The 9,710-nt window shown below is 46.8% G+C and overlaps 1 pseudogene; it reads left to right on the forward strand.

Moving 5' to 3' along the window:
• On the forward strand, positions 1,098-1,983 carry Gm8838 (predicted gene 8838; annotated as a pseudogene).

Consider the following 9,710-nt stretch of genomic DNA (forward strand, 5'->3'; position numbering starts at 1 on the left):
TCCTGGCTCACTCTGCTCCATGTGTGTCCTCATGGTGACTCCTCCTGGTTCTTCCACATGATCTACCCATATCATACAACTTTTCTTCCTCCCCCTCCCCACTTTTGGGGCCCCCCTGACTAGGAACAGAAGTTCTGCCTTCTCTCCTCTTCCCAGCTATTGACTGAATCAGCTCTTTATTAATCAATCAGAGGTGATGGAAACCAATTTTTACACAATGCTGAGACTGGAGATGCTTGACAATAGCAACCCCTGACTGCAGCCAGATCTCTGGGCACCGACATCAGCATCTGAATACACAGTGCACAAAATCATCCCCCAGCACTTGCTTGGCAGAGGTCTTGCTCTCCCCTTTGTTTTAGTGCAGACCAGGCCTCTCCTTAATGCTGCCAATCTCCTAAACAATTACAGTTTCTCTTCTCAGCAAACACTGTTGGCTGTGACATTAAGCTTACTGGGGCTGTTTGTCTCTCCAAACTGTACATTTCTTATTTCTTTCTGCCCTCCTTGATCTTTTTCATTGTAGACCTGTATAAGCATTATCAATAATAGTCATACTGCAGACCCAACATCATTCAGTCTTGAAGTTTCTCCATTAAAGAAATTAGTCTATTGCTTTTTAGTTTAGCCTCAGCCAAGTTCTTAGGACAAAGGTAGAAGGCAGTTAGATTCTTTGTCAAGATATCACAGATATGGCTTTGGCCCCATTGTTGTTAAAGTCATTGCTTCCTTCTGAAACCTGAGGCCTCTACAATCCACTTTGCTCTCAGTACTGTGGTTTTCCAGGTTCCTGCTAGGATGACCCATTAAATTTGGCTTAAAACATTAAACTGCTTTTTTTGTTTTGTTTTGTTTTGTTTTGTTTTGTTTTGTTTTGTTTTGTTTTGCTTTGCTTTGCTTTGCTTTGTTTTTCGAGACAGGGTTTCTCTGTGTAGCCCTGGCTGTCCTGGAACTCACTCTGTAGACCAGGCTGGCCTCAAATTCAGAGATCCACCTGCCTCTGTTTCCCAAGTGCTGGGATTAAAGGTGTGGGCAGGAGACCTTATTCATTTAAAGGGGTTTTGCAATGAAGTTAAGAGACTCAAGATAATCATAAGAGAACAGCGCCTTGGAGGTTCTGTGGATCTGGGTCTTGCTTCAACAGTGTTTGGATGGAACAGACCTGGGGACTCACACTTTATTATTAGCCTCCAGCCACCTAAGTCTCTCCAGCCACAGCCTCTGGAACCATCACCTCGCTGCCTTGGGCTCCTAGGATCAGCCAGCACCGTCTTCACTGTTAGCCTCCTATTCTGGATCAGCCATGACTTCAGATTCATCAGAATTATTCCACTGAAGTGGAAGCTGCCGTGAACTGCCTGGTCAACCCGCACCTGCGGGACCTCCTCCACCTACCTCTCTCTGGGCTTCTTTTCTTTTGATCGGAGTGAAGTGGCTTTGGGGGGTGTTAGGCCACTCCTTCAGCAAATTGGCTGAGGAGAAGCGTGAGAGCCCCAAGCATCTTCTCAAGTTGTAGAACGAGATCGCAGGGCCATGTACTCTTCCAAGATGTGCAGAAGCCATCCCAAGATGAATGGGGTAACACCCAGGAGGCCATGGAAGCTGCCTTGGCCCTGGAGAAAAACCTGAACCAGGCCCTCTTGGATCTGCATATCCTGGGTTCTGCCCACACAGACCCTCATCTCTGTGACTTCTTGGAAGCCACTTCCTGGATAAGGAGGTGAAGCTCATCAAGAAGATGGCCAACCACCTGATGAACCTCTTTACCCTGACGGGGCCACAACCAGTGCAGACTGGCGTGCCCCAGGGATCTCGGGGTGAATACCTCACTCTCAAGCACAACTAGGAGGCCTCTGTGCCATCCAAGGGGCTCCCTCCTCTGCTCTGCACCAGCCCACCTCAGGACCTCCACCTGAATGAACTTCTCAAGCCATTGGGTAGCTTTGTAACCGCCCTGGAGCCTCTCCCAAGTGAAGGAAGGAAGGAAGGAAGGAAAAGAAAGAAAAAGAAAAAGAAAAAGAAAAAGAAAAAGAAAAAGAAAAAGAAAAAGAAAAAGAAAAAGAAAAAGATAATCGCAAGAGTCTTTATGGAGGGAGGCAGGAATGCCAAGGTGGAATCAGAACAATGGAAACAGAAGTCAGAAAGATTTGAAGACACTGCACTGACAACTGTGAAGATAGGAAAAGGAGCCATGATTCAGGGAAAGAAGGTTCTAGAAGCCAAAAAAAGGCAAGGAAACAGATTCCCCCTCCATGGGAAACAGACTGCTGTTACCACCCCTTTATTTTCCAGTGAAGCCACTTCAAACTTCTAACCTCCAGAATTTCAGGAAAATAAATTTGTGTGGTACTAAGCCACTAAATTTGTGGTAATTTATCGTGGCAGCAGGAAGAAACAAAGTGAATTTTGAGTAAGGATTAGTACACAGATATACAACCAGTGATATGTTTTTGTATAACTGACAGCTGTTTTTATCTAAATCAAAAACCTAAGTAACAGCTCAGATGTGCCTCCCTCTCCTCACCCGCACCCCCCACTCCATGTCCCTATAAAGGAGACTCTCAGAGAAGAGGATTGCTCTCACCCAAATCTCTTTCTGAGTTCTCCTTAGCCTGGGGTTCCCAGTCTGGTCACCAAGACCTCACTGTCTGAGAAATGTCAGAGAGAACTAAGTCTTCCTACTGTGAAACAACATCCTGTCCTGGTATGATGGCGCAATAGGAAAAGTACTTCCTGTCAAGCCCAAAGACACAGGAAGGGTTCTTCCTGTCTGGAATTCAATTCCCAGCTCCTCCCCAGACCCATGAGGCAGAGGAGGCAAACCAACTCATGCAAGTACTCTTCTGACTTCCACACATAGGTGTACCCACACAGACAGACAGACAGGCAGACAGACGGACAGACACACACACAGTATAAATAAATACATAGTAATATATACGTGTAAAAAGCAACCACAACAGTCTTATTTCCTATCCTCAAGGAAACGCCCAATGTGGCGGCGGGCCTGTAACCTCAGTGCGCAGAAGGTAGGTCAAGAGGAGGCTTATGATTTTAAATTGAGCCTGGGCGACATTGGGAGACCGGGACTCCCAAAACAAAACAAAAGCACTGAGCTCCTCCAGGAGTCCCTTTGCCTTTGGGAATCAATGGAGACACAGAGCAAGCATGGCTGCCAAGGCCCTGTTCAACCCCTTCTGGCCACCTCCCTGGCATGTGAGGCCATTCTCGTCCCCTGTGACCGAGCCAGCATCCCTGGCTTCCCCCTCAGGCCTTTTCTAATAGGTTACCCTTCACTGAGAATGTTGTCCTATGCTCTCTCCTTGGGGCCATTTTCTGTGAAAACACAAGACCTGTGTTCTTTCTGGGTCAGGAGTCAGCCCCTCAGGCTTCTTCCTACCCCTTGCCCCTATTCCATAAGGCAGGGCTTCCCACCTCAGAAGAACCATAAACCTGGGAGGAAAAATGCCTATGTGTCTAAATTGGTTTAAAGTCTGAAACACACTTGAGTTGGGAGACGACGAGCTGGCTATCATGATTCCTGGGAACTGTAAGAGGCTACACTCTGAAGACAGAGTGGGCTCATCCTACCCTGATCCAGAGGAAAGTCTCAGGCAGGACCGTGTGCACTCAGGCTCTTTGGAACTGGATTCCTGTCACAGGGCAGACCGGTGGTTACCTGTTTCCAACTGAGCTCTTCCAGTCACCAGCTAGTGGCACAACTAAATCTCAGTTTGGTCTGTTCGTTTCATCGATTTAATTATCAAATGATCATGGGCAGGAGGTGGCCAGCCAGAGTTCTTCCTGTCTGGAACCACTTTATCTGGGTCACAATACCTTCTTCCGTGGACCTTGGAGAGTAAGCCCATCCATTTGGCTTACCCCAACGGCTGCTAGCATCTCCTCCGTAGTGAGCATCACCACCAACTAACTGGTTTTAATGTTTTCATTGGGGACTCATCCCCACTCCTGTCTCCTCACAGGCTATGCAGACCTTAGGAAGGGGGAGGGAGAGCTGGGGAGATGGTTTAGCTGGCAAAGTGTCAAATGAGTTCCATTCTCAGCATCCACATAAAAGCTAGGAGGGTCACCCCAGCTCTGGAGAGAAAGAGCTTGCTGGCCAGCCAATCTAGGAAAACCACCAATCCCCAGAGTCAGGAGGCCTCCCTACCTCAAAAATAATAACTGGGCAGGCAAGATGGCTCAGGACATTAAACACTTGATGACCTGAGTTCGGTTCCCAGAACCCGTGTAAAGGTAGAAGAAAACCAACTCCATAAGGATGACCTCTGACCTCCACACATCCACGCATGCACTGTGGCACACATGCCCCTCTTCGCCTCATACACACAGTACCAAATCATTTTTTTTTTCTTTTGAGACAGAACCTCACTATGCAGCCTTGGCAGGCCTGGAATCCACTCTGTAAACTCAGCTAACTTCAGACTCACAGAGATGTACCTGCCTCTGCCTCCCTCCCGAGTGCTGGGATTAGAGGTGTGCGCCACCACACTCAGACAAATTTTATTTGTGTGTGTTTTTTTCCCCCATTTTTCCAAGACAGGGTTTCTCTGTGTAGCCCTGGCTGTCCGGGAACTCACTCTGTAGACCAGGTGGGCCTGGAATTCAGAAATCTGCCTGCCTCTGCTCCCCTACTGCTAGGATGGACTGACAATGACAATCTATAGGTTTCATGTGTACACTCATCTGTACACATACATGATACACACACACACACACACACACACACACACACGAGCAAAAGATAGAAAGAAAAAGAAACAAAAGGAAAGTAAAAGTCCACTCTTCTATTTCCTGCTTACAATCCTCAAGTCTTCCTTCTCGCAGAGAAGTTGCATTTCTTCCTACTGTGAAATTGGAATTGAAGCCATCAGTCTTCAAGACATTGCCGGCCTGCTAACTGCAGCTGATCTTTGTGCTTAACTGGTTACCCTTCCATTCCTGGAAAGACTCAGTCCCTCCACCCTAGCAAGGCAGGCTCTCCTGGCTCTGAGAACTGCCAGAGGCGTCTCCTGGGTGGAGGTTGGGGGAGCTCATCCTATCTGGGCCTCAGCCAGCAGAACCGAAACCTGTGGTAATATCACTTCATCCAGAAAACCTCGCTCTGAGCTTCAAAGTAGAGAGTGCCTCCGTCCCAGAGCTCTAGGGGACTCTGCTTTCTTTCTGTCAGGGGCTCTGCTACTCTGCAGCATTGATCTGATTCAGGCCAGCTCCTCCAGCCAGATCACAGGAAGGCGAACCACAGAGAGGAATCACCTTTCTCTTGTTCTCCACTGCTTCCCTAACAGATGATAGGGAAGCACACAGGAAACACCCGAAGTGTGGGACGTGGTGGCACACGCCTGCCAGCTCAACCTTCGGAAGATTCGTAGGACGACAGCAATGCAGAAGGACAATAAACGGGAAGCCATCTTGGGCTACACAGCAGAGACTCTGTCTCAAATAAACAACAAACAACAACAATAAACAGTAATAAATAATAATAAACAATAGATGATTGCGTGAGACAGGAAAAGATGGAGGGAGGAGAGAGAGATGGTGGTGTGCTTCTGTTTTGTTTTTCTAGGCAGGGCTTTTCTGTGTAGCCCTGGCAGTCCTGGAACTCACTCTGTAGACCAGGCTGTCCTCAAACTCAGAGATCCTTCTGCCTCTGCCTCCTGAATGCTGGGATTAAAGGCGTCGGCCACCACTGCCACCTCAATGGTGTTATTCTGATGTGAAGCATAAATTAAAACTGGGGAGATTTTTATGCAACACCAAGAAGGACACCTTTAATCCCAGCACTCGGGAGGCAGAGGTAGGCAGAAGTCTGAGTTCAAAACCAGCTTGGTCTACAGAGTGAGTTCCAGGACAGCCAGGGCTACACAGAGAAACCTGGTCTCAAAACAAACAAATAAACAAACAACCACAAACAAACCAAAACAAAAAAAGAACCAGAAAAATCATCTTTTATAAAGTAAATAACCACTCACTGAATCATTTTTACATAAAAGTTGGTTTTCCTGAACTCAAGGTGTAGCTCAGTGACAAACCACTGGCATGCATGAGGTGACTTGTTGGATATCCAGCATGGCACAGGAAAAAAGGGCTCACTTCTGGTAGTACTATAGTGCTACAACATAGTGAACTATCCCTTCCCCACAGCCCTTGTGAATTGGGGGAGGGGGTACCTTTTTGTTTCTGTTTGGTTTTTATTTGCTACATTCAAGACATTTTGCACCCATTAATTTTTCCCTGTTAAGAGGTTTTTATGGCTGTTCTGTGCTTTAAGCAAGAAGTCCTAGCATCCAGTGTTTAAAATAGTCTCTTAGCGTCCTTGGTGAGAGTCCGGCATCCTTCCTTCTGTTGACTGTAGCTAGTGAGGCTTGGAACACAATGTCATCCTTCCAGAACTCTCCTCAGCGCTAGATAAAATTTACTCCGTGTCTCTAGTTGGGGACAAGGTGTTTGGAACCAGCCCCTTACACAACACATCGGCTGGAGGGCTGCTCCTCAGAGACAAATGAAATAAAAAAATCATGGAGTGTGAAAAATGTGCCCAGAGAGTCCTAGGAAGCAAAGATTTTTAAGGCTTTGCCTGCCCATAATTCAATTTTTATTTTATGTTTCTTGGAAAACTAGAGGCTTGTATTTACCAAGTGAGTGTGTTACCTAAGATGTAGAAAGGAAAAACAGAGATGGAGGGGGGAGGGGAGGAAGGAGAAGGGTGATGGGGGAAAGGCAAGGGGGGGGGGGAGGAGAAGGGAGGGGGAAGGCGGGAGAGAGTGGGGAGGAGGAGAGATGGATCCTGTAGTGCTGAGGTTTCCAAGTTTGTGCCAGGCCTGTTCCAGACACTGGCTCTGCAGCTGACCCCCACTGGCCCTACAGGGCTTGGGGAGGAGATTTCCTTTCAGTCTGAAATCCAACCCTGCTTGCTTGTTTCTATGGGGAATGGTCCATGCATGCTAAACTGTTGGCTGCTCCTGCTTACTTTATTGGAGAATTGTGCATGGCCGAAACACCTGAATTTTCCCTCAAATCCTTTAAAGCAGACATCGCTGCGGGGACCTTTCAGCCTGCTCCTGCCAGGGCTTTCTTTGAGTGCTCCTATCTTGAAGCCTTGTGTAACCGGACACAATTATCTGAAAAGCTCCAAATCCAAAAGAACTGCTTTCTGAGCTAGGAACGAAGGTCAGCACTGGGAAGGCACTGTTTTCTTCCCTGCCTGGGGACTGGGTCCCACCTCACCATGACAATGCCCGATTCACGTTCCAAAGAAAAACGGCTGACCCCACACACAGGGACCGGTGGGTACACTTGGCTGTTCTCTCTGAACAAGGAATCGCTTAATGATCACATTACAAAGCTCTGGACCTGGCTGGCAGTTAAAAATACTTCAATCGGGCTGGAGAAATGGCTCGGTGTATATAAAAAGCACAAGCGTGAGGACCTAAGTTTGAATCCCCAGAACCAACACAAAAGTTGATTGAACACGTGAGTACATGGGATCCTAGTGTTCCTGTGGAGAGATGGGAGGTGGAGACTGAAGAGTTCATCATGGAAGCTTGCTAGCCAGCTAGCCTGTGACATGTACATGGGGGCAGGGGGTGGGGGACAAAAGAGACCCTGTCTCAAACAAGGTGGAAGTAGAGGACCAACACCCAAGGCACTCACACTCATACCTGCATTGACACTCCCATGTGCACTGCATTGACACTTCCATGCGCGCGCGCACACACACACACACACACACACACACACACACACACACACACACACACACCATTTTGAAGCTATTCTAATTTACATAGTGAATTTCAGGCTAACTGGGATGATAGCCTGAGACCCTGTCTCAAAAATATACAAGCAAGCAAATAAAAGATTTATAGTGGTCACCTTCCCAGGATGGAAGCAAGAGTGTGGCTTTGAATTCCATTAGGGGTCCCTAGCTGTAAAAACCCAACCCATCCAGAGAGTTAAGCGGGCTGTATATAGATAGCTATCTGCAGTTCATGTTTTTAGCAAATGCTTGGTTTAGGTCATTCTGACTCGAACTTAGTCCCACACTTCCTCCCTCGGCTGATCCCAAGCTGGAGGGAAGGGAACCAGAGGGAGGAGAGAGTTGGTGAGATTAGAGAACAGTTAGGGCTACAGATGACCTTGCAGAAAACCCCAGGCCACAGAGCACACACGTTCCCGTACCCTACCCCATTCTCAGAAACACCAATTTTGAAACACCTACTTATTATTTGCCTACCAGCGGGTGAAAGACCTCACAGAAAAGGACATCTTTCATAGGTGTTTGCCTTTTCATGGAATTTACTGGAGGCAAGACTCTGAACAAACCCCTCCATCTGGTTTCAGTTTGCTTACACACACACACACACACACACACACACACACACCCCTCCCCACCAGCAATGAGAAGAGAGCTTGGGCTTCCCCAGAGTCGTATTAGCCACCAAGGGTGGGGCAGAATTATGTATATGCAAATAAACGACACCAGCCGGCCAAGTAACCGAGTTCTGAGTCTCTTGCAGTCGGTTGTTCTACCAAGAAAGGGCCTGGATAAGAGGCCACGGCAGCTGGAGGGGAGAATGGCTTTGGAAATAGCTGTAAACATCCAGTTGCCTTAATTCTGCCTTTGGGAGACTTGTTTCTGATCCAAAAGGGGGGGTGGGGGAGTTGATAGTCTTTCTCCTGGAGACTTCCCACTGAGGAATGTCCATCTCCTAACTAGAGGCCAGAGCAGTGTGTTAAGAAGGAAGAGTCTAGAGGACTGTATGACCTGGGGTCCAGCATCTGAAACTTTAGGTTGAAACTCTATATAGGCGGGGCTGAGAAAAATTTGACAATGATAAAATGTTTTTTAATACACACATACACAACTAGTTCAAAACGGAACTCGTAGTGAATCTGAGGTGTTTCTGGTAGCCCTCACCTGTGTTAAAACTTGCAAATTCACCACAGACTTGGTTCTGAACACTTGACATGCAAACCCTGCACTGTGTATACCATTATGCTATGCAACAGCAACAAAGGGCGCCTGAGACGTCTTACCTCAGACTTGAGGCTGTTCATATTATAGATTTAGATCGTTTTCTATTTATACAGGGTTCTTGGTTCTCACAGAAACATAACGGTTCTATGATTTAAAAAAAAAAAAAAAAGACTTCTTCTGGGCTGGAGAGGTGGCTCAGCGGTTAAGAGCACTGGCTGTTCTTCCAGAGGACCTGAGTTCAATTCCCAGCATCCACATGGCAGCTCCCAACTGTCTGTAACTGTAGTTACTGTCACTTTTGAAATTTATAGATTTTTTTTAGATTGTATTAACTTAGTGTGTCTTTTTTTTTTTTTTTAATTTCTGCTTCAGTTGTTAAGTTTCATTTAAAAAAAAACATTAAAAGGGGGCTGGGCATTGTGACACATGCTTATAACTCCATCATTTCAGAATCTGAGGCAGGAGGATTGAGAGTTTGAAGCCAGCTTGGACTATGTGAGGCCTTGTCTCAAGAAAAAGCAAAACAAGGCTAGGTGTGGTAGAATATGTCTTTAATCTTAGCACTTGAGAGGCAAAGACAGATGGATCTCTGTGAGTTTGAGGCCAGCCTGGTCTATACAGTAAGCTCCAGGCTAGCCAGGAAAACAGTGTAAATCCTGTACACACACACATATATATACACATATACATATATACACACACACATATA

Source organism: Mus musculus, chromosome 8 (genome assembly GCF_000001635.26).
Source record: "Mus musculus strain C57BL/6J chromosome 8, GRCm38.p6 C57BL/6J".
Classification (NCBI taxonomy): Eukaryota; Metazoa; Chordata; class Mammalia; order Rodentia; family Muridae; genus Mus; species Mus musculus.